We start from the raw sequence: 20,260 nt of genomic DNA, 5'->3' as shown, positions 1-20,260 counted from the left end.
TGCGGTCCTTGGGGGAATGGAGGTCCCGGATACTTGGCTGGGAGCAGAGGTGGTCCAAATATTTAAAAAGCGATCCCCTCTGCTCCCAGCCAACTACCGCCCGATAAGCCTCATCGATGTATCCCAGAAGCTTTTCGGGAGGCTGATATTGAACCGCTTGCAGAGTTGGATTGAGGAGACAGATACCTTGAGCCCATATCAGGCAGGTTTGAGGAGGGGGGTCTCCACAGTTGACCAAATATTTAGATTAAACCTCATGTATTGGAGGACTGCACTGATTGAGGGCGGCACCCTGTACACGGTTTTCGTGGACTTACGTGCCGCCTTCGATCTGGTGCCAAGATCAAAATTGTGGAGGGTAATGGAAGAGTTAGGCGTCCCGAAAGACATTTTTGCGGTCTTGATAAAGTTACATCAAAACAACTTTGCTCGCGTCAGGTGCGGAAGAGGTGGCAACTTAACCGAAAGATTCCCCGTTTGCAGAGGGGTGAGACAGGGCTGCGTGCTTGCACCGACCCTGTTTTGCCTCTTTGTGAACGGGGTAATCGCGCACCTGGCAGGGATTGCAAATATTGACGCCCCAAAATTGACCGGCAGCAGGGTGCCTGCAATCATGTTTGCGGATGACACCCTGCTGCTGTCCAAATCCCCGATGGGCAAACAGCGGGTGTTGGATGCTTTCCTGGAGTTTTGTACTGAAAGGGGACTTGAAATTAACCCCCAAAAGACAAAATTTATGATTTTAAACCCTACGTCCTTCAAGCGTCCAAGTCCCCTGCTCGGTGCAGTGCGCTTGGAAAGGGTTCACACAATAGAGTATTTGGGGATAACTCTGAACCAAAACTTAACGTGGGGGGAACACCAGACAAAGGCAAACATGAAATTGGCCCAGAAGGCGGGTGGTATCATGAGAATTGCGACGAAGTCATCATACTGCCCTCTCACCCCTGCTATCCAAATTTACAAGGCACAGGCACGAGGGGCTGTAACTTATGGGGGAGAGTTGTGGGGCCACATTACATCGTCCACCTTGCTAACCACAGAGAATATATTCCTGAGGCAGCTGACAGCCCTTCCCTTGAGTACCCCACTCCTGCCCTTGCGACTGGACCTGGGTATGAGGCCTATCACGGAGGAACTCGGCCTCAAACCACTTATATTTTGGCGCCGTCTCTGGAGCAGTCAAAATCTTCTTTCCTACAGATCTGAGCTACAGGAATTCTTATTACTACCCAACGCCACCAAAATCCCTTGGTTAAAATACATCAAGAAAACCTGTGAAACCCTCGGACTACCAGAATTGTGGTTAGACCCAGAAAACACAAGCACGAGGACTCCAAGGAAAGCGCTCTCAAGAGCATACTATGATAAAATGCTCCTTCGAGCTCTCGATAGCGCACGAGAGGGATCTCTGACACACTGTTTTATCATAACCAAAGATTTGTATAACCTTGAAAGTGTTCTGGATGGCATGACCCCTGTTTTAACAAGAAAATTATTCCTGCAATGGAGGTATGGGACCCTTCCGTTGTTTTCTTTTACCAAAACATGGTCCTGCCGGCCTCCCACTGAGATGTGCCCGGCATGTGAACATTTGAAGGAAAACGAGGTCCATGTGATTTTCTTTTGCCAAGCCTACCAAAAAAGCAGGAAATTTTGGCTCGTCCCCCTCCTAAAAAACTTGGGCTTTAGATCATTTTTGCCTGCTTATAGAGTTTTAAAGACAGACTTATCGCCGCCAATTGTCTTCGCTTTGGCAAAATTCTTAACGGCAATGTGGCACACTCGAACTCGATTGTTAAAGATGGTTGGAGATTCTTGAAAACTTTTTAATTCCTTGTTACCCCTTTCCACTAGTATTCTCCTTTTTAAATTTCCCATGTACCTAATAGTAATGTTTTACTTATGTTCTGTGATTTTATTCAAATGTGGTATTTTGTATATCTTTTATGATCTTGTGATCGAAATAAAGATTTTAAATGAAAAATGATTGTCTGAATTTAGGAGGAGAGTTTAAAGGGAGGACCAGATCACACGGTGCCGCCTGAAGTCTCGCGATACCAGCTCTCTACACATGGTCACCCGGTGAAGAGCCAATATCACACGTTGAGCACAAGCTGAGCTGTGAACCCCCACAGAGAGTAGGGGCTCAGATTGCACGTGGAGATTCTGCACTTTTGAAATCCATTACAGGTTTTAAAACCTCGTGACATGGGAGGCGTTTTCAGTAGCCTTTTGTTTGTTGTTCAGTATGATTAGGGAAGGCCAGGAAGGGCATAACCCCCCCCCCTCACCAGCTCCTGTCCCCTCCGATGTCCCTCTGTGGGTGTGAAGGCCTCAAAGCCCTGAACCCCCTCTTGGCCCCCCCCCCCTCTCTTCTTTCACATGGTGATACCGATTTCAAAGTTGGCAGATCTGGGGCGAGGTGGCAGGCAGAAACGTTTGAAGCTATGGCCAAAGTGGAGATATTGCCCAGGCCCCCACCCTCTTCTTCCAAGGGGCCTTATGGTGAAAAAGAAAATGCTCTCCCTCTCTCTCTGTCTTTCTCTCTCACCTCTACTTCTGACTCTGTCTCTGTAACCTGTGCAAATTTAAGGATTTTTGGGGTGTCAAACAATTTCAGTAGTTTTTTGTAGCCCTGTTAAAGGTTTAACATATAATTTAACTTTGTTTGGTATCATGCTGGTTGGAATTGGCAGGAAATGTAAATGTATTTCTTACAGGGGCCCCCAAATTTGTCTTGCCTGGGGCCTCCTAAATCCTTAAGATGACACAGGTGGCAGGGCCACAGGTTGCCCTGCATGCACTGGAAGGTGATTGCTAATAGCAAATTGTGATTGAGTGTTCCTGATTCAGTTACTTTGCAGAAACCAATGAAAAACACTTTGGTCGAAAGTTTGTAAAAAATATAAAGTGGACTTTTAGCTGAAAATGATATAAAGCCGCACCCCGTTTGAAATGTGCTTACTGTAACTACCAATACTTCAACAAAGTTGTACTCTAGTTTGCTCAATGCAGAGACCAACACTGGTGAGCACCATCTCCCAAGTAAGAGGACAGATGGACAGTGTGACATTGTGTGGTGTCAGTGGGTGCACAGGGGTGCTGTCGGTTTCTGGAAGCTGCCTGCCGTGGACTAGCTGCAGCTGTCTGCTGTGGACTAGCTGCAGCTGTCTGCTGTGGACTAGCTGCAGCTGTCTGCTGTGGACTAGCTGCAGCTGTCTGCTATGGATTAGCTGCAGCTGTGCGCTGTAGACTAGGTGCAGCTGTCTGCTGTGGACTAGCTGCAGCTGTCTGCTATGGATTAGCTGCAGCTGTGCGCTGTGGACTAGCCACAGCCGTGCGCCATGGACTAGCTGCAGCTGTCTGCTGTGGACTAGCTGCAGCCATGCGCTGTGGACTAGCTGCAGCTGTGCGCTGTGGACTAGCTGCAGCTGTCTGCTGTGGACTAGCTGCAGCCATGCGCTGTGGACTAGCTGCAGCTGTGCGCTGTGGACTAGCTGCAGCTGTGCGCTGTGGACTAGCCACAGCCGTGCGCCATGGACTAGCTGCAGCTGTCTGCTGTGGACTAGCTGCAGCTGTGTGCTCTGGACTAGCCACAGCCGTGCGCCATGGACTAATTGCAGCTGTCTGCTGTGGACTAGCTGCAGCTGTCTGCTATGGATTAGCTGCAGCTGTGCGCTGTAGACTAGGTGCAGCTGTCTGCTGTGGACTAGCTGCAGATGTCTGCTATGGATTAGCTGCAGCTGTGCGCTGTGGACTAGGTGCAGCTGTGCGCTGTGGACTAGCTACAGCCATGCGCTGTGGACTAGCTGCAGCCATGCGCTGTGGACTAGCTGCAGCTGTGCGCTGTGGACTAGCTGCAGCTGTGCGCTGTGGACTAGCTGCAGCCATGCGCTGTGGACTAGCTGCAGCCATGCGCTGTGGACTAGCTGCAGCTGTGCGCTGTGGACTAGCTGCAGCCATGCGCTGTGGACTAGCTGCAGCTGTGCGCTGTGGACTAGCTGCAGCCATGCGCTATGGACTAGCTGCAGTGGTGTGCAGATAGCCAATGGTGCCTGGGTATAGAGGGACTCTGTGACGCAGAATTTTTTGCTTGTTCGCGGTTTCAAAATGCGTGTTCGCAAGATATTACTCCTCGAGCACGTAAACCGCGTTCTCGAACTGGAAAAAAGCATCACGAACATGCAGAACAAGCAATTCTGCATATTCGCTGAACTTTTGCATGCTCGCGGAGATTTTCCACTGTTTCGCGGAGCTTAACGAAGCGCGACTACGCATATTACGCCCACCCCTACTTCAACACACCCTTCACAGCGGAAGGTGAGATTCAGCCCTGTCGCAGCTCTCCTCAACTTATTTCCCCCCCAAACACATTCTCATTATTAACATGCATTGGCAAAGGCAATAGGTCTCGCCTACACAAGGTATTGACTTTGTCAATGTTTTTAGCCATGTTGTAAAGCAGCATGACTTCTGTGCAACATGGCTGAGAGTTTATTTTAAGAAGCGCTTTGACGTGGCCAGTGCTAGCTGCAACAAAGCACTTTTTATCTTAATGCTCGTTGGAAGACGAGGCGGGAGGTATGGAGGGAGGAAGGTCAGGTGACATGAACTATGGGACGGGACGCATGTACGGAGCCCATGAGGGGAAACAACTATGTGATATGGCCAGCACTGGCCACATCTTAGTGCTGGTGGGAAGGCGAGGCAGCTGATATTATGGAGGGAGGAAGTGTGTGCAACACGGAAGGGCATTGGGGAAATAAGCATTATAACACAGCCAGGGGTGTACGCACCATGGCCCTATTTTTTGTTACGACGGCTCGGTGGTGGCAACCAACAACAACAGAGGGAAGTCAGGTGACTGGTGGAAAGCAATGATGAACAGAAGAAGGGAGGGCAGGTGAGTTGGGCAAAGCAACAACGAACAGACAGAGGGAGGGTGAGTGAGGAGCAAACAAAAACAAAAGGATAAAGGGAGGGCAGGTGGGGCAAAAAACAACAAACAGAAGGCGGGAGGGCAGGTGGGGGCAAGCAACAACAAGCAGAAGGCGGGAGGGGAGGTGGGGACAAGCAACAACAAACAGAAGGCTGGAGGGCAGGTGGGGGCAAGCAACAACAAACAGAAAGTGGGAGGGCAGGTGGGGGCAAGCAACAACAAACAGAAGGCGGGAGGGCAGGTGGGGGTAAGCAACAACAAACAGAAGGGAGGAGGGCAGGTGGGGGCAAGCAACAACAAACAGAAGGCGGGAGGGCAGGTGGGGGCAAGCAACAACAAACAGAAGGCAGGAGGGCAGGTGGGGGCAAGCAACAACAAACAGAAGGCAGGAGGGCAGGTGGGGGCAAGCAACAACAAACAGAAGGCAGGAGGGCAGGTGGGGCCAAGCAACGACAAACAGAAGGTGGGAGTGCAGGTGGAGGCAAACAACATGGACAAGGTGGGTGGAAGGAACACGAACAAGGGTAAAGCAGATGAGGGAGCCAGCTGAGAGAGACCCACTCTGGTGGGGTGCTTAAATACAAAGAAGTAAGCACCACCTGCATAAATGAGCAGTGCCAGCGGATAAGTAATGTTTCCATGATCCGGGAGACTCACAAACACATGAAGAGTAAGGATGCATGTAGCAGCTGGCCAATGCAAAGCTGTGAAAGTGACAATGAAGGCAAACAATGGAAAACAATGGGCATTCTAAGAGCCCCCAGTTAAAAAACAAAAGGTCTCAATGAGATAACAACAACACTTTTTAGGTGAGCTATAAAAATCAGGTCAACAGGAAAAACTCAGTTGTGCAGCATTCAATTTTACAAATAAACATACATTTTCACAATTGCCCCCTAACTGAACATTTGCTACTTTATTTGCAAAAAAATATCCTCTAGGTCAAATGTATCAAAGATTATTAAAATCTTTGCACCCATGGTGGAATGCAACACAAGGCACTTTGCAAACGTTAACTGGGCACCTTTAAGCTAGCAATGCTGTAATCTGACATTAAAAGGGGTCACAATTTATCATTGAGACTAGTGCAAAGCGTGTTGAAATGTCAAAAGAGTGCCGACGTAATGACACAGAATGTGTTGCTTAATGCAGCTTAATTTGCCTTCGCTGTTGTATGATTGGCCCGCCGTCTCTGGCGCATAATTTTGTCTTCCACCTCTGTGGTATGCCCACAGTGATAACAGCCAAGGGAGCTCAGAAAGCTACCCAGAGCCTCTCCACACTTCTACGACACAGGATCAGCTCGCGAGATCTTCTTAGCCCCGAGGACAGGGAAGTCGCTCTCCATGGTGCTGATCTGCATTAAGAAATATTGTAACTCTGACTTAACATCGACTTCTATGGGATAACATTGGCCCACAGCGGTGTGCTGGTAGAATCATGTTGTCATTTTCAGCGTGCTGTGAGTCATATCTTTGAAACGTTTATTATTAAATCGTATTTTCTCTCCAGTGCCTGGTTTCAATTGAACGTTAATGTTTTGCATAAAAAAGATATTCATTTTTAAAAGTAAATATCTATGTGAGTTTACAAACATTATATTTATTAGTTTATGTAGGTTTTGTGTCACACTGTATCTGGTACCAAGATTCTAGCCTCCTCGTGAAGAGATTGAGGCTTGATGCGTGAACATCGCCGCCACAGCAGAGTCCAGGGAGCTGCAGAATCCTTGCCTAACCTCTGTTGATAGTAACCAGTACTCAGGTGAGTAAGGAATCCAGGAAGAACCGCGATGGGACTGTGAGTGGTTCTCATCTTACTCCCAGGACCCCCTGCCCCCAATAATCGTTGCATTCCCCATGTCCAACACAATATTCTGTATGTGTATAGCTCCCACCCAAAACTGAGTTGCACTTTGGCGCTTGTTGATAGGTTCTTTTATTATGCCACCTGTAATGTCCCTTATTTCATCCATCAGTGAAGGATTCGAGCCTGTGGCCTGCAGGTCACGCAGACGCAGTGGACGCACAAGTCTGATCGGTCTCACCAGTAGGGTGACCAACCGTCCGTAAATTTCACGGACAGTCCGTAATTTCGGCCGTCTGTCCGTTGTCCGTGAAGGATTCTTTAACGGACGCCATTTGTCCGTCATTTTAACAGGGCACCGGTTGCCCCACTCTAACACCGGCGCAGCTTGCACCCACCTCCCTTCTTGACTCTGATGCTGCATCCATCAAAGCTCAGATACCCCGCAGCATGGGAGAGGCACAGCGGGATGGCAGCCCTGACACCTCCAGCCCTTAATGAGCTGTTAAGAGGTGATCGAAAGCGACTGAGAGGGAGGGGCTGCAGCTTCAGGAGCAGGGGCATCTGTTCAGATGCAAACAGCCCTGAATGGTCACGTCTCTGCAATTTACAGGGGGCCTCACACATTCCCCTTAGCCCAGGGCCCCAAACATCCTAGAACCGGCCATTACACCGAGGCAGCACGTGGTTCTCTTCACAGAGCTTAATTACGTCACTAAATTGTAAGCAAACCTCAGTTCTTCAAACATGCAGTCTATAATGTAATAAAATAAAGAAAAGGCACAATCGCACCCACACTGATTAACAAAGTATGGAGGACAATCAGTTCTCTTAGAGTATCTCCTGTAAGTACTATACATCACAGTGGGGGATGGCATTTTGGACAGAGAGCTTGTCTTGTCTTGTGCAGGAGGTGGCGAGGAGCCCAAGATGATACTAGAATACTGCATTCCCACCTCTGTGCCCACCCTGGTGGATCCTGTTCCCCCTCCTGTGATGGCTCCTTTCCCCCCTTGTGATGGCTCCTGTCCCCCCCGTCCTCCTCCCTCCTCCCCCCCGGCTGTGATGGCTCCTGCCACCCCCAGTGATGGCTCCTGATAAGTGCAAGGGTGAATGAATGGACGTATGAGGGAAAGGGTGGATGTAAGGATGGATGAGTCAGTGAAAGGGAGGGTAGATGGACAAAAGGATGAATAGATGTGTGAAGGAGTGAAATGATAGATGGATGAGTGATAGGGTCAATGGATGGATTCATGAGTGGATGAGTAGATGGATGGATGGGTGGGTGGATGGATGGATGGAAGGAAGGTTGGCTAAGTGAAAAGGTCGATGGAGAGAGAAAGGGAGGATGGATGACTAAAAGAGTGGATGGGTGGAAGGATTGGTAAGTGAAAGGATGGCTGGATTGCTGAAAGGGTAAATGGCTGAATGGATGAGTGAATGGATGGATGGGATGAAGAGTGGATGGATAAGTGTACAGATGGATGGGGTGAAAGGGTGGATGGATGGATAATGGATGGATGAGTGAAAGGATGGATGAAGGGATGGATGAGTGAAATGATAGGTGGAAGGATACATGATGGATAGGTTTGCAAATGGTTGAATATGTTTGGAAATGGCTGGGCTTACTTATATACTATTGCGCGACCTCTGATGTGTCTGTAAAACATACCTATTGTCTTGAAGTTTTGTCCTGAATTTTGACCCTATGTCCTGAATTTGTGTCCTGAATTTTGACCCTTTGTCCTGAATTTTTACACTCACCGTCCTGAATTTGCACCAATGCCAGTTGATCACCCTACTCACCAGCCGCGAGGCTACACTGTGTGTTGTACACACTGCTCACAGCGAGGGCTCGCCCCTCCTCCCCTCCACCCCCCAAGACCTTCGAGGCACTGTGAGGAGGGCAGAGCTCAGGACCCGAGCCGAGCAGCGCATCAGGGGGTTCACAGCCGAGGTCTGCGCAGCGAGGGTCAGCTGCGCGTGTCAAGGCTGCGCATCCTGCCCGCGCGCACCGTGACCCCCACGTCTGCTCAGCACGCTATCACTCACTGTCAGTCCAGGCACTTTGCATCCAGACGCCGTGTGATTGACGTGAGCATGAATCGCGCAAGCAGCGCGAGGGCCCCGGCTGTCAGTCCTCTTTAACGTCAGATGTATACACGTTGACGTGCATCAAGATGCTGCGCATCTCATACGGGTCCCCTGGCGCCGACTGCAATCCATCGCTCTCCACTGCCGGCAGGAGTGATGGGGGAGAGCGGCTAACACAGGTAGGGAGCAGGAGGTGAGCGGGAAGGCCTCAGCTGAAGCCAGGGGGTGGGGAGGAGGAGGTGAGCGCGAGAAGCACTGCAGGCGGAGCAGGAGTGCAGGTTTGTGGTCTAAGTGCGGTGGCTGAAGTGCTTCAGAGCCTTTAAAACGTGTTGAAATCCGCCCGGATATGGATCTTTTGGCAGAGGTAAGGAAGTGGGGGGATGCTGACGTCACGTCAGGAAGTGACATCACGAAAGGTGGCTTGCACCATTAGATTCATTGCCTCCCCTCGCTCACCCCTTAGATGCGATTGTATCACTGTGAGCAGCGTTCTGAATGACCTCGGATCTCGCCCCAGAGAGGCCAAAGAGTGAATGTGTGGCTCCATTTGCTCCAGTTATCGAGCTCCCGGTAAAATAAGTGGGGGGATGCCGTCCACCCGCGTGGTACCCCAACTCGAGCCCTGCGGCCTGGGCCCTGTTGCAAGCAAGGGAAATGGCTCCTGTGACTGCTGTTTGCTTAGTAAAATACAACACTGTCATAGTCCATAGACCCTCAGCGCTCTGGTGCCACTGCACCTACTGCACCAATGGCAGTTATCCCTGAGCACTTTTAAAAGAGCAGGGACTTTTACAGCTTCTTACAGATCATGTGTGCCTGTACAAAGCAGAAACTGATGCAGTGGAAATGGGGGCGTAGAGAGTGTGGGTCCCTCGGGGCATCTCAGAGACCCTCACATAGCTCACAGCAGGCCCGTACCGTAGTGCCTCCTTCTTTGTGGGTCCCCACTCTCAAGGATAGGAAGGTAAGAAGAGGGGTGGGTTCAGATGGCAGGTCAAGCTGAGACAAGGATGCTCCTGTCTCCTTGTGGCATTGAGGGGCACTGGGGTCTCTGATTAACTGTTCTGGAGCCGTAGTACAGAAAGTACCCTGGGGGCGCCCACTTTGAGCACCCCCAGGGCACTTTGGTATTACAGAAGAAGCCGCAGAGGCTTATGCAGCGCCTTCTGTATTACATATAGCGCTGGTGTCAGTGGCGGTTTCTGGCTAAGGGCGTCGGGGCTCCGCCCCCTTTACTTTCACCCCGGTCAGCCACGATCCATTCTCTTCGAGTTTGGTTTTAAAAAAAACATTGTGCACACACTGCTTGCAGCTTGCCAGTCAGTGAAAGCTATTTCCTGAATGTGCTGGCGCTGCCTGTGGGAAGGGCCACAGCCTAATATATTTGCCGGTCGGAGGATCCCACAGCCCTGAGGGTTGTGAGGTCATCAGCTCGGCAAATACATTGCCTTAAAGACCAGTCTCCACCCCCTGAAGACGTGCGTGCAAAATTAGCCCCGGGCGTTTATTCTTAAGCCCTGTAATTCTGGAACTGCACGTCAGTCAGGGAGTGGAGGGAGGGGTCACCCCACCCTTTCCCAATTCGTCACAGGGGGCTGCCCTGTGACGAGTTGGGAAATGGTTTGTCAGGCGGGAAGCAGAGACATCGAGTCTGCGCAGTCATCTGTACTTCTGAAGACCACTGCAGACTCGAGTTTTCTGCTTCCTGCGGCGCTGTTGTTGATGACAGGAGTGTGATGTAATGCCATTATTGGAGCTCCGGGTGGTCCCTGTGTTCAGTGGCGTCACTGGGGTTGGTGTCACCCGGTGCGGGTAACTCATGGTGTCACCCCCTCACGACCTACCGCATGGACCACCTCTGTCGGAAATGTACGGTGCTAGGTACTGTCTTACTCCCTCTAGCTCCCTCTCTCTGTCTAGCTCCCCCTCTCTGTCTTACTCCCTCTAGCTCCCTCTGTCTCCCTCTCTCTCTGTCTTACTCCCTCTAGCTCCCTTTCTCTCTGCCTTACTCCCACTAGCTCCCTCTCTCTCTGTCTTACTCCCTCTAGCTCCCTCTCACTCTGTCTTGCTCCCTCTAGCTCCCTCTCTCTCTTACTCCCTCTAGCTCCCTCTCTCTGTCAAGAGCCCTCTAGCTCAGTCTCTCTCTGTCTTACTCCCTCTCTCTGTCTAGCTCCCTCTCTCTCTGTCTTGCTCCCTCTAGCTCCCTCTGTCTCCCTCTCTCTGTCTTACTCCCTCTAGCTCCCTCTCTCTCTGTCTTACTCCCTCTAGCTCTATCTCTCTGTCTAGCTCCCTCTAGCTCCCTCTCTCTCTCTTACTCCCTCTAGCTCCCTCTCCCTCTGTCTTGCTCCCTCTCTCTCTATCTTAATCCCTCTAGCTCCCTCTCTCTGTCTAGCAGCTCCCTCTGTCTCCCTCTCTGTCTTACTCCCTCTAGCTCCCTCTCTCTCTGTCTTACTCCCTCTAGCTCCCTCTCTCTGTCTAGCTCCCTCTCTCTGTCTTACTCCCTCTAGCTCCCTCTGTCTCCCTCTCTCTCTGTCTTACTCCCTCTAGCTCCCTCTCTCTCTGCCTTACTCCCTCTAGCTCCCTCTCTCTCTGTCTTACTCCCTCTAGCTCACTCTCCCTGTCTTGCTACCTCTAGCTCCCTCTCTCCCTCTCTTACTCCTTCTAGCTCCCTCTTTCTCTGTCTTACTCCCTCTTGCTCCCTCTCTCTGTCTTACTCCCTCTAGCTCCCGCTCTCTCTCTTACTCCCTCTATCTCCCTCTCTCTCTCTTACTCCCTCTAGCTCCCTCTCTCTCTGTCTTGCTCCCTCTAGCTCCCTCTCTCTGTCTTACTCCCTCTAGCTTCCTCTCTCTCTGTCTTACTCCCTCTAGCCCCCTCTCTCTTACTCCCTCTAGCTCCCTCTCTCTCTCTTACTCCCTCTAGCCCCCTCTCTCTCTGTCTTGCTCCCTCTAGCTCTCTCTCTCTCTGTCTTACTCCCTCTAGCTCCCTCTCACTCTGTCTTGCTCCCTCTAGCTCCCTCTCTCTCTTACTCCCTCTAGCTCCCTCTCTCTGTCAAGAGCCCTCTAGCTCACTCTCTCTCTGTCTTACTCCCTCTCTCTGTCTAGCTCCCTCTCTCTCTGTCTTGCTCCCTCTAGCTCCCTCTGTCTCCCTCTCTCTGTCTTACTCCCTCTAGCTCCCTCTCTCTCTGTCTTACTCCCTCTAGCTCCATCTCTCTGTCTAGCTCCCTCTAGCTCCCCCTCTCTCTCTTACTCCCTCTAGCTCCCTCTCCCTCTGTCTTGCTCCCTCTCTCTCTATCTTAATCCCTCTAGCTCCCTCTCTCTGTCTAGCTCCCTCTCTCCCTGTCTTACTCCCTCTGTCTCCCTCTCTGTCTTACTCCCTCTAGCTCCCTCTCTCTCTGTCTTACTCCCTATAGCTCTCTCTAGCTCCCTCTCTCTCCGGCTTGGTCCCTCGAGCTCCTCTCTCTGTCTTCCTCCCTCTAGCTCCCTCTCTCTCTCTTACTCCCTCTAGCTCCCTCTCTCTCTGTCTTACTCCCTTTAGCTCCCTCTCTCTCTGTCTTACTCCCTCTAGCTCCCTCTAGCTCCCTCTCTCTCCGGCTTGGTCCCTCTAGCTCCCTCTCTCTGTCTTGCTCACTCTAGCTCCCTCTCTCTCTCTTACTCCCTCTCTCTCTGCCTTGCTCCCTCTAGCTCCCTCTCTCTCTCTTACTCCCTCTCTCTCTATCTTACTCCCTCTAGCTCACTCTCTCTGTCTAGCTCCCTCTCTCGCTGTCTTACTCTCTCTAGCTCCCTCTCTCTCTGTCTTACTCCCTCTAGCTTCCTCTCTCTGTCTAGCTCCCTCTAGCTCCCTCTCTCTTGCTCCCTCTAGCTCCCTCTGTCTCCCTCTCTCTCTGTCTTACTCCCTCTAGCTCCCTCTCCCTCTGTCTTGCTCCCTCTCTCTCTATCTTAATCCCTCTAGCTCCCTCTCTTTGTCTAGCTCCCTCTCTCCCTGTCTTACTCCCTCTGTCTCCCTATCTGTCTTACTCCCTCTAGCTCCCTCTCTCTCTGTCTTACTCCCTCTAGCTCCCTCTCTCTTACTCCCTCTAGCTCCCTCTCTGTCTTGCTCCCTCTAGCTCCCTCTCTATCTGTCTTGCTCCGCCTAGCTCCCTCTCTCTCTGTCTTACTCCCTCTAGCTCCCTCTCTCTCCGACTTGGTCCCTCTAGCTCCCTCTCTCTGTCTTGCTCTCTCTAGTTCCCTCTCTCTTTCTTACTCCCTCTCTCTCTTGCTCGCTCTAGCTCCCTGTAGCTCCCTCTCTCTCTATCTTACTCCCTCTAGCTCCCTCTCTCTGTCTAGCTCCCTCTCTCGCTGTCTTACTCTCTCTAGCTCCCTCTCTCTCTGTCTTACTCCCTTTAGCCCCCTCTCTCTGTCTAGCTCCTTCTAGCTCCCTCTCTCTTTCTCCCTCTAGCTCCCTCTGTCTCCCTCTCTCTCTGTCTTACTCCCTCTAGAGCCCTCTCTCTCTGTCTTACTCCCTCTAGCTCCCTCTCTCTCTGTCGTACTCCCTCTAGCTCCTCTCTCTGTCTTCCTCCCTCTAGCTCCCTCTCTCTCTCTTACTCCCTCTAGCTCCCTCTCTCTCTGTCTTACTCCCTCTAGCTCCCTCGCTCTTACTCCCTCTAGCTCCCTCTCTGTCTTGCTCCCTCTAGCTCCCTCTCTATCTGTCTTGCTCCGCCTAGCTCCCTCTCTCTCTGTCTTACTCCCTCTAGCTCCCTCTCTCTCCGGCTTGGTCCCTCTAGCTCCCTCTCTCTGTCTTGCTCCCTCTAGCTCCCTCTCTCTCTCTTACTCCCTCTCTCTCTTGCTCGCTCTAGCTCCCTGTAGCTCCCTCTCTCTCTATCTTACTCCCTCTAGCTCCCTCATTACTACACTTTTCAAACTTTAACTAATGAGAACATTTTAATTCGAATAGGTGAGAAAATATCTCTGTTCGCTTTTGTTTTTAAAGCGGAACCAGTCTCTCCGAGGCCTTCGGGTGCGGTGCAGGGGGTGCCATGTACAGAGGCCTGCTGGGGGGGTGGGGGGGGGTGGGGGGAGGGCGCAACCAGATGGTGTCACCCCCATGTGAGGGTGTCACCCGGTGCGGTCCGCACCCCCCCGCACCCCCCTAGTGACGCCACTGCCTGTGTTGAGCACTGGCCGGCAACTAGATCGCCCAGGCTGTGTGTGCAAATAGAGTTTTGAGCCTCCCCACCCCCATTTTTCTTTTACCTGCTGCCCTCGAGATAATTTGGGCCGCAAATCATAATTTCCTGCAGTTTAAAACTGAAGCGAATTACTGCAGTATTTATTTCACAGAGCCTGTCTGTTTCGTTTCTTTAGCACTCCCATGGGTCAAGGATGAGTTCCCCATGCTCCTGTGCCTCTGACAATCATTTATTAAAAGTTCTGGAAAGTGCGATTTAAATAGACAAATAAATAACCGTTCAAAGGCACCCCACGCAGCCCATTTGAGAAGGAAATCACAGCATTTCGCAGGAGTTAGTGCACAATGAAAGGAACACGTGTGTTTCTGTTAGTTCTATCTGTCGCCCATGCAGACCCCAGAGGTAAGACTCCAAATATATAAACAGTCATCATTTGTCTTTAAGATCCACTTCTTAATATGCAGTGCTTTAAATGGAAAAAGAGAAGTGCCAGTACTCACCAAATTGATTGGGGTGCTTGGGAGGGGTGTATCTGTGAGTCGTGGCTTCAAGGCAGCCTTGTACACTATCAGCAATTTCTTCTTCAACGTAAAGTGCCCCAGGCCAAGTTGTGCTCATAGCTGCAAGGTGTAATTGGTGTTTGTTGTAATTAAATACAGCGTGAACTTAGCCCGAGGGCATTAATGTGAGAAGCGGAAGTTTCGCAAAAGCAGACTTTTTTTTTATGGCACATGGAGATTTAAGTGATTTGCCCTGGATCACAGGATGTTGAGTCCACCCTGGGATTTCACCTGTGCCATAAAAACAAAGTATGCGTTCATGTAGAACTTGTGCTTCTCATGTAAAGCACTTTATGCCCTCCTGCCAAGTTTGCGCTATATATAACTGCAAAAATAGACCAATGTGCCCTGCATACACAATCCGAACTTGGCCGAAGGGCGTTAGGCGCTCTGACAGACAATGGCGAGTGTATTCCAGCCTGCAACCTTTCCCTATAACTGAAAGCGCGACAGTTCCAATGTGGAGAGCTCTAGCTGTCAAGCCACACGTGTCTTCCTGTCCTGTCACGCTGTCAGGGTGTGAGCAGGGCCGGCCTGTAGCGTGGGCGAGCTGGGCACAGGCCCATGGCGCCAGTATTCCAAGGGACGCACGGAGCTGTGCGCATTAAGGCAATACCAGCAGCAGAACCCCTCTCATCTTGCAACCGCCTTGTTCATGTCCCTGCCTCTGTCTGACTTGCCAGATTAGAGTTCTTTTAATCCTTTATGATTAGACTTTTGGGCAATGTTTTAACACCTCATTGCCCCTTTCTTCGCTCTCCTTTCACCGTCTCACCCCTGCACCAACAGACCCATCACCGTGAGGCAGTTAAGCTATCTGTGATTTAGGTGAGCGGTGGAGGTCCCCTGCTGCCTGATTTCAGTCTCTATCAGCAAGGGCGCCAAATTTCTCTCCGCCTAAGGCGCTATCTTAACAAATGCCGGCTCTGAGTGTATGGCTGCAGTCGCAACCTAGCGCCGGGATACACGCCATTAACCGCCATGCGCCCATAACCCAGAGACTGACCACAGCATGCCACTGGGAGTACCGGTACTCTCTTAACACAAGGAGAAGTCCCGGTACTCAATGGGAGAAGACGGAGAAGTGATGGTACTCCGTACCGGTGAGTACCGTCCCATTTAAAGCGCTGATAATATGGTTGTATGTACAGAGCACCCTTGGTGGAAATCCCAGCTGATAGAGGTTGCAGATTAGAGATGATTTGTAATGTCAATATTTGTCTAATTAGTTGATGTCTAAAGGTGCCTATTGGTTTCAGCTTTTTATTATTAACAAGTAGAATTTCCATACTGTTTTTTTTTTTTTTTTACAATGGGCACATGCAGTGAAACGTTATTAAACCCATATGCCACAGGTGGGTCAGGAGAACCCATTTGTAACTTGTCAATTGGATTTTCCACAAGGGCTTTAACAGGAACTTTTTTCAAAAGCATTAACATAGATAGTTTTTTTCAGTATTTAGAAAAGGGACTGGGTTGTAATGGACCCTCTACAGTGGCATAGAATGTGCGACTATTCTGTTCCTGGTGCTAAAACTGCATTGATTGTCACTCCGATTTTCTAATAGAAATCCTCTGACAAATGAAGGCATGTTTATTTTTATTTTTTTCATCGCTGGCTTCCAAATAGAAGTTCGCTCAAGACTGATTTGCCTTGTCCCTCGGAAGAGGAATGAGTTTTATGATTAGGACATTTAGGCTAAATCATAGCTATGGTTTATGTGGGCTGGCTGAACGAATAACATTGAAGTGGTGGCGCAGACACGTTATCTGCATGGGCGAGGCAGCTCTGCTTAATAAAAAAAAGTATCAATGAATGAATCCGATCCGCATCTATTTTTCGTTAGGCCATATTTTTGATTGTTGGTCCCTTCTTGCCATTATATCGAATCCTGTCAACACAGAGAGAGCACAGTGGCAGCAAAGTGTAGTGTGTTCAGGAAATTAAAAGCGCCCCAAAGCCATCACTAAATTGCACATGTAAAACACATTTTGTGCTATTTTGCAAGAAATTAAAAGTGTTTGGTTGTTATTAATCCACATTAAATTCGTAGTAACTCAGATTCACACCCCCTAAGAAAAGAGCAAATGTTTAAAATGTTATCACGCTGCTTAAGTTTTAAACATGGATGAAAAGTGAAACCCATAACGGCATAAAGTTGGTGCCTTCGCTGTGCATAAATTTGTTTTCAAAATCCAGGCACAGATCAAAAGTGACCTGCTTCTGAAAGCTCTACTTCCTTCTTTGCTTGTCCCAGAATGCTCTAGTGCAGGTCAGTTTGCCAGGGGCTGTTACTGCCAGTGCAATACACAGGTGAGACGTTCCATTACTTATTTCCCCATATACCTTTTCTCCTACAATTACAGTGGTCAGGCCCTTTGGCAGGTCATTATAGTCCTATTCAGTGGGAAACTCCAGCTCTCTCGCCCTGGTACCATTTAGTTGCCCTTATAACTGCTCAGAGCTATGGAACAGTGCAGCATTGCTAGGTAAATAGTTAGAATTGTCTCTTGGAGGAAACATTTAGCAACTCATTCATAATTTAGGCATTCTCCTGGAGTAAAACAACAGCTGGTGGTTTGTGCGCCTGTCACATCAAGGAAGCTGCATCGCATTATCAGCTCAATTGAACCCCCATGTTGTTCATTATGTGCCCACAACCAGGCTCTGAAAGTTTGTTTCCCTGACATGTGGTGTGAAGGTGTATAAAGTAATGAGCATGTTGTTTGCTTCCGGCAGTCACTGCACACTGCACGCACCACTGATCTCCTTCGTGTGGGAAATTTCCGTAATCTCACTTTTGTTTTCTTACTGAGACCTAGAAGAGCAAAAAACAGTGATTCATTTGAAACACACATAGGTGTTGTTGCCCAAAATGGTACTAAGGAGGCTGCCACCCACTTTTAAGCCCTGGTGTGGCCCACATTCAAATGGATTTGTTTCAAGTCTCAATCAAATGTGACAGCCTCATGAACGCAGTTTCATCAGCAATAACCTCTTAGTCCACAAAGGCATGTGGCCATCCATCAAGACATAAAATAAATCAGAAGAAAACCTGACACCTGCAAGGCTGTCTCTGCAGGACAAGAATCCAATGCAATATCAAACTATACATCAGGGTTATGTCAATGAGATTATGAGAAAGATTTCTGATGCTACTATTCTGTTTGATCCCTTGTTGGGTTATTGCCCGAGGAGCTAGGGGGTTTGATGCGAAATGCTGCTGTCTCAGCTGGGGATTTCTGTTTTAACAGCCTGTCGTCTGCTTTCTCTGCCGAACTGATCCAGGATAAAACTATGAAGGAAAATTGAATATGAATTGTATTAACGTGTTACGATTTCCTTCAACAGTGTGTGTAAGAAAGGACTAGGAGGTAACAACTGAGAACTGCACACAATTAGCAAGGTTTTTTTTTTACATAGAGCAGGGTATTCCCACCTTAATCAGCTATATTCAAGGGCACTGGAATTATGTAACAGGGGAGGGCTAAATAATGCGGCTGGGTTGACTAAACTATCTGCCAAGAAAAGGCAAATTATGTGGCACATTGTCTGATGGTATTACTTCATACTGTTGTCATTTTTTCAACATGTTAACACTGGGCAGAGGTTTGACCACATTAGTTCCAGATTACACATAAATAGAGCAATAATCAGCTGAAGGGTGACCAGTCAACCTTTGTGTGAATGGCTTTCAAGTGTGACGAGCTGTTTCGCTACGTTTATAGTAGTGTGGAAGCGTTCCAAGTATATACTTTCGTGCACTAAATAATAACAAATAATAATATTTTGATGTTACTATAGATTCTGAGTTTTGCTTTGCATTACCTTGACATGTTGATTTACTAGTGAGTTTTGTTGTACAGTACTTACTATGATTGTGAATCTTATAAAAACATAATGGAGCCTGAAACAGTACATCCTGATACTGTGACGAGCAGCTCTGTGGTGGTGTGATGTGTCTTATGATGTTACAAGTTGCCTTGAGCTCTGATGTTGTGATGGGTTGCAGTGAGCAATGATGCGATGCAGTAGTGTGCCTTGAATTGTGATATTGTATTGAGCTGTGATGTGTTCATATGCTTTGTTGAGTGCTATGTTCTGTCTTGTTGTGCTACATGGTGTCTAGTGATTTTTTTGTATAGATTTGAGAATTGCCAAACATTTCTTCTTGCAACCTCGAAATTTCTAGCAGAAAACTATAACTAGTGTGAAGCTTAAGAAGCTGTAAAGCTGAGCTTTCGCATGTAAATCAGGACTTTGTGACTATGTTGTGTATAAGTGTATGTCTGATATGTAAACTCACTGATCACAGATGTCACTGCCTTATTGATGGCCCTGCATTTGGCACCAGCCAGACACAGGATCCAGTTTAAGACCTGCTGTATTCGCACTAAGGTCTTGAATGGCATGGCTACTTGCTTTGTGGATAGGAAAGTCAAGAAATACATTCCTAATCAGATTGGTAAAGAAAAGTAAAGGAGGCTGTAACTTCTCGGTACAAGTTTCTGTCCTATGGAACTCTCTCCCAGATCACTTATACCACATAGGTAATTGTATTCGGTTTAGGAAACCCTTAAAAACAATGCTCTTCAAACAAATATTTCACTGTTTACCATCTTCTTTAGCTCCAAAATGCTATATTTGGATCCCCCTTTTTTCAACAATTTGCAGTAAATATGTGGTGTAAAATCCACCATTTTAATCCATTTTTAAAAAAAAATTCTTGCGGGGTGAGAACCCCCCCGCACCCTCCTTTTGGGGTTCGGGCTCGCTCGCTTTGCTCGCTCGCTTCTTACATTACTGTACAGCATTTATAGCCCCCCCCCACTTTCAAAATCCACCAGCCGCCACTGGCTGGTGTACATGTAGTCCTCAAAAGGGCGTTCTCTCATTTGAATGGGAGTGTGTCCCATGCAAATGATGGAATCGCTTTACCTCTGCATCTGCGCCATTTTTTGGATGTGGTTGCAAAGGCAAAGAAGCTGTCAGGAGACGTACTGAATGTGTGCCACAAAAAGGTGGTGCATTGTCCGGGCATGCCCTGATGTCAGTCCTTCAAAGGGGCAGAAAGAGGGTCATATGTTAATTTTGATTTATATAGCGCCAAATCACTGACAGGTCTCTTAGCGCTTGCTTTGGGAACCCGTCCTGGCTTTCCCTGCGAGATAACCCCTACTGGGCATCCCCAAGGTGAAGACCAGGCATCCCATCGCAGTGGGGCCGTAGTGGAGAATAAGCAAGCTATTGCCCAGAGTTGCAGAGTGTGAACCCATGATTTGAGTAGGCACCGAGGCGAGAATTATCGAGTCGTGGACATTTTGAGCTCAAGACCTTGCCGCGTCGGGAAATGAACCCTGGTCCCGGGTCTGACCTCTGCATCAGGGTCTGCCTCCTTTAACCGGTGAGCCACACTTCTCCACCATATGGACCCACCAGACATCCCTTTCAGGGCGGTTGCAGTCACTCACTGCACCTACCGGCACCTGCCGGCAAGGGAATCTCTCTAATCCCACTTGAAAGTACAGGCACCGTGAAACACGGAGCAGCTTCAAAGCAGCCACTCCGTATTTCACTTAGATACGCTGCCCCAGCCCAGCATGAGTTTGCGGCTGCCCTGGGGCCGCGCATTCACTGTAATAAGGCACCATTTCCCTGTTTGCGCACACCCCACCCACTTAAAGGTGCACAAA

The sequence above is a fragment of the Lissotriton helveticus genome, chromosome 11, assembly GCF_964261635.1.
Source record: "Lissotriton helveticus chromosome 11, aLisHel1.1, whole genome shotgun sequence".
In the NCBI taxonomy this organism is placed as follows: Eukaryota; Metazoa; Chordata; class Amphibia; order Caudata; family Salamandridae; genus Lissotriton; species Lissotriton helveticus.
This window is presented reverse-complemented; position numbering follows the sequence as displayed.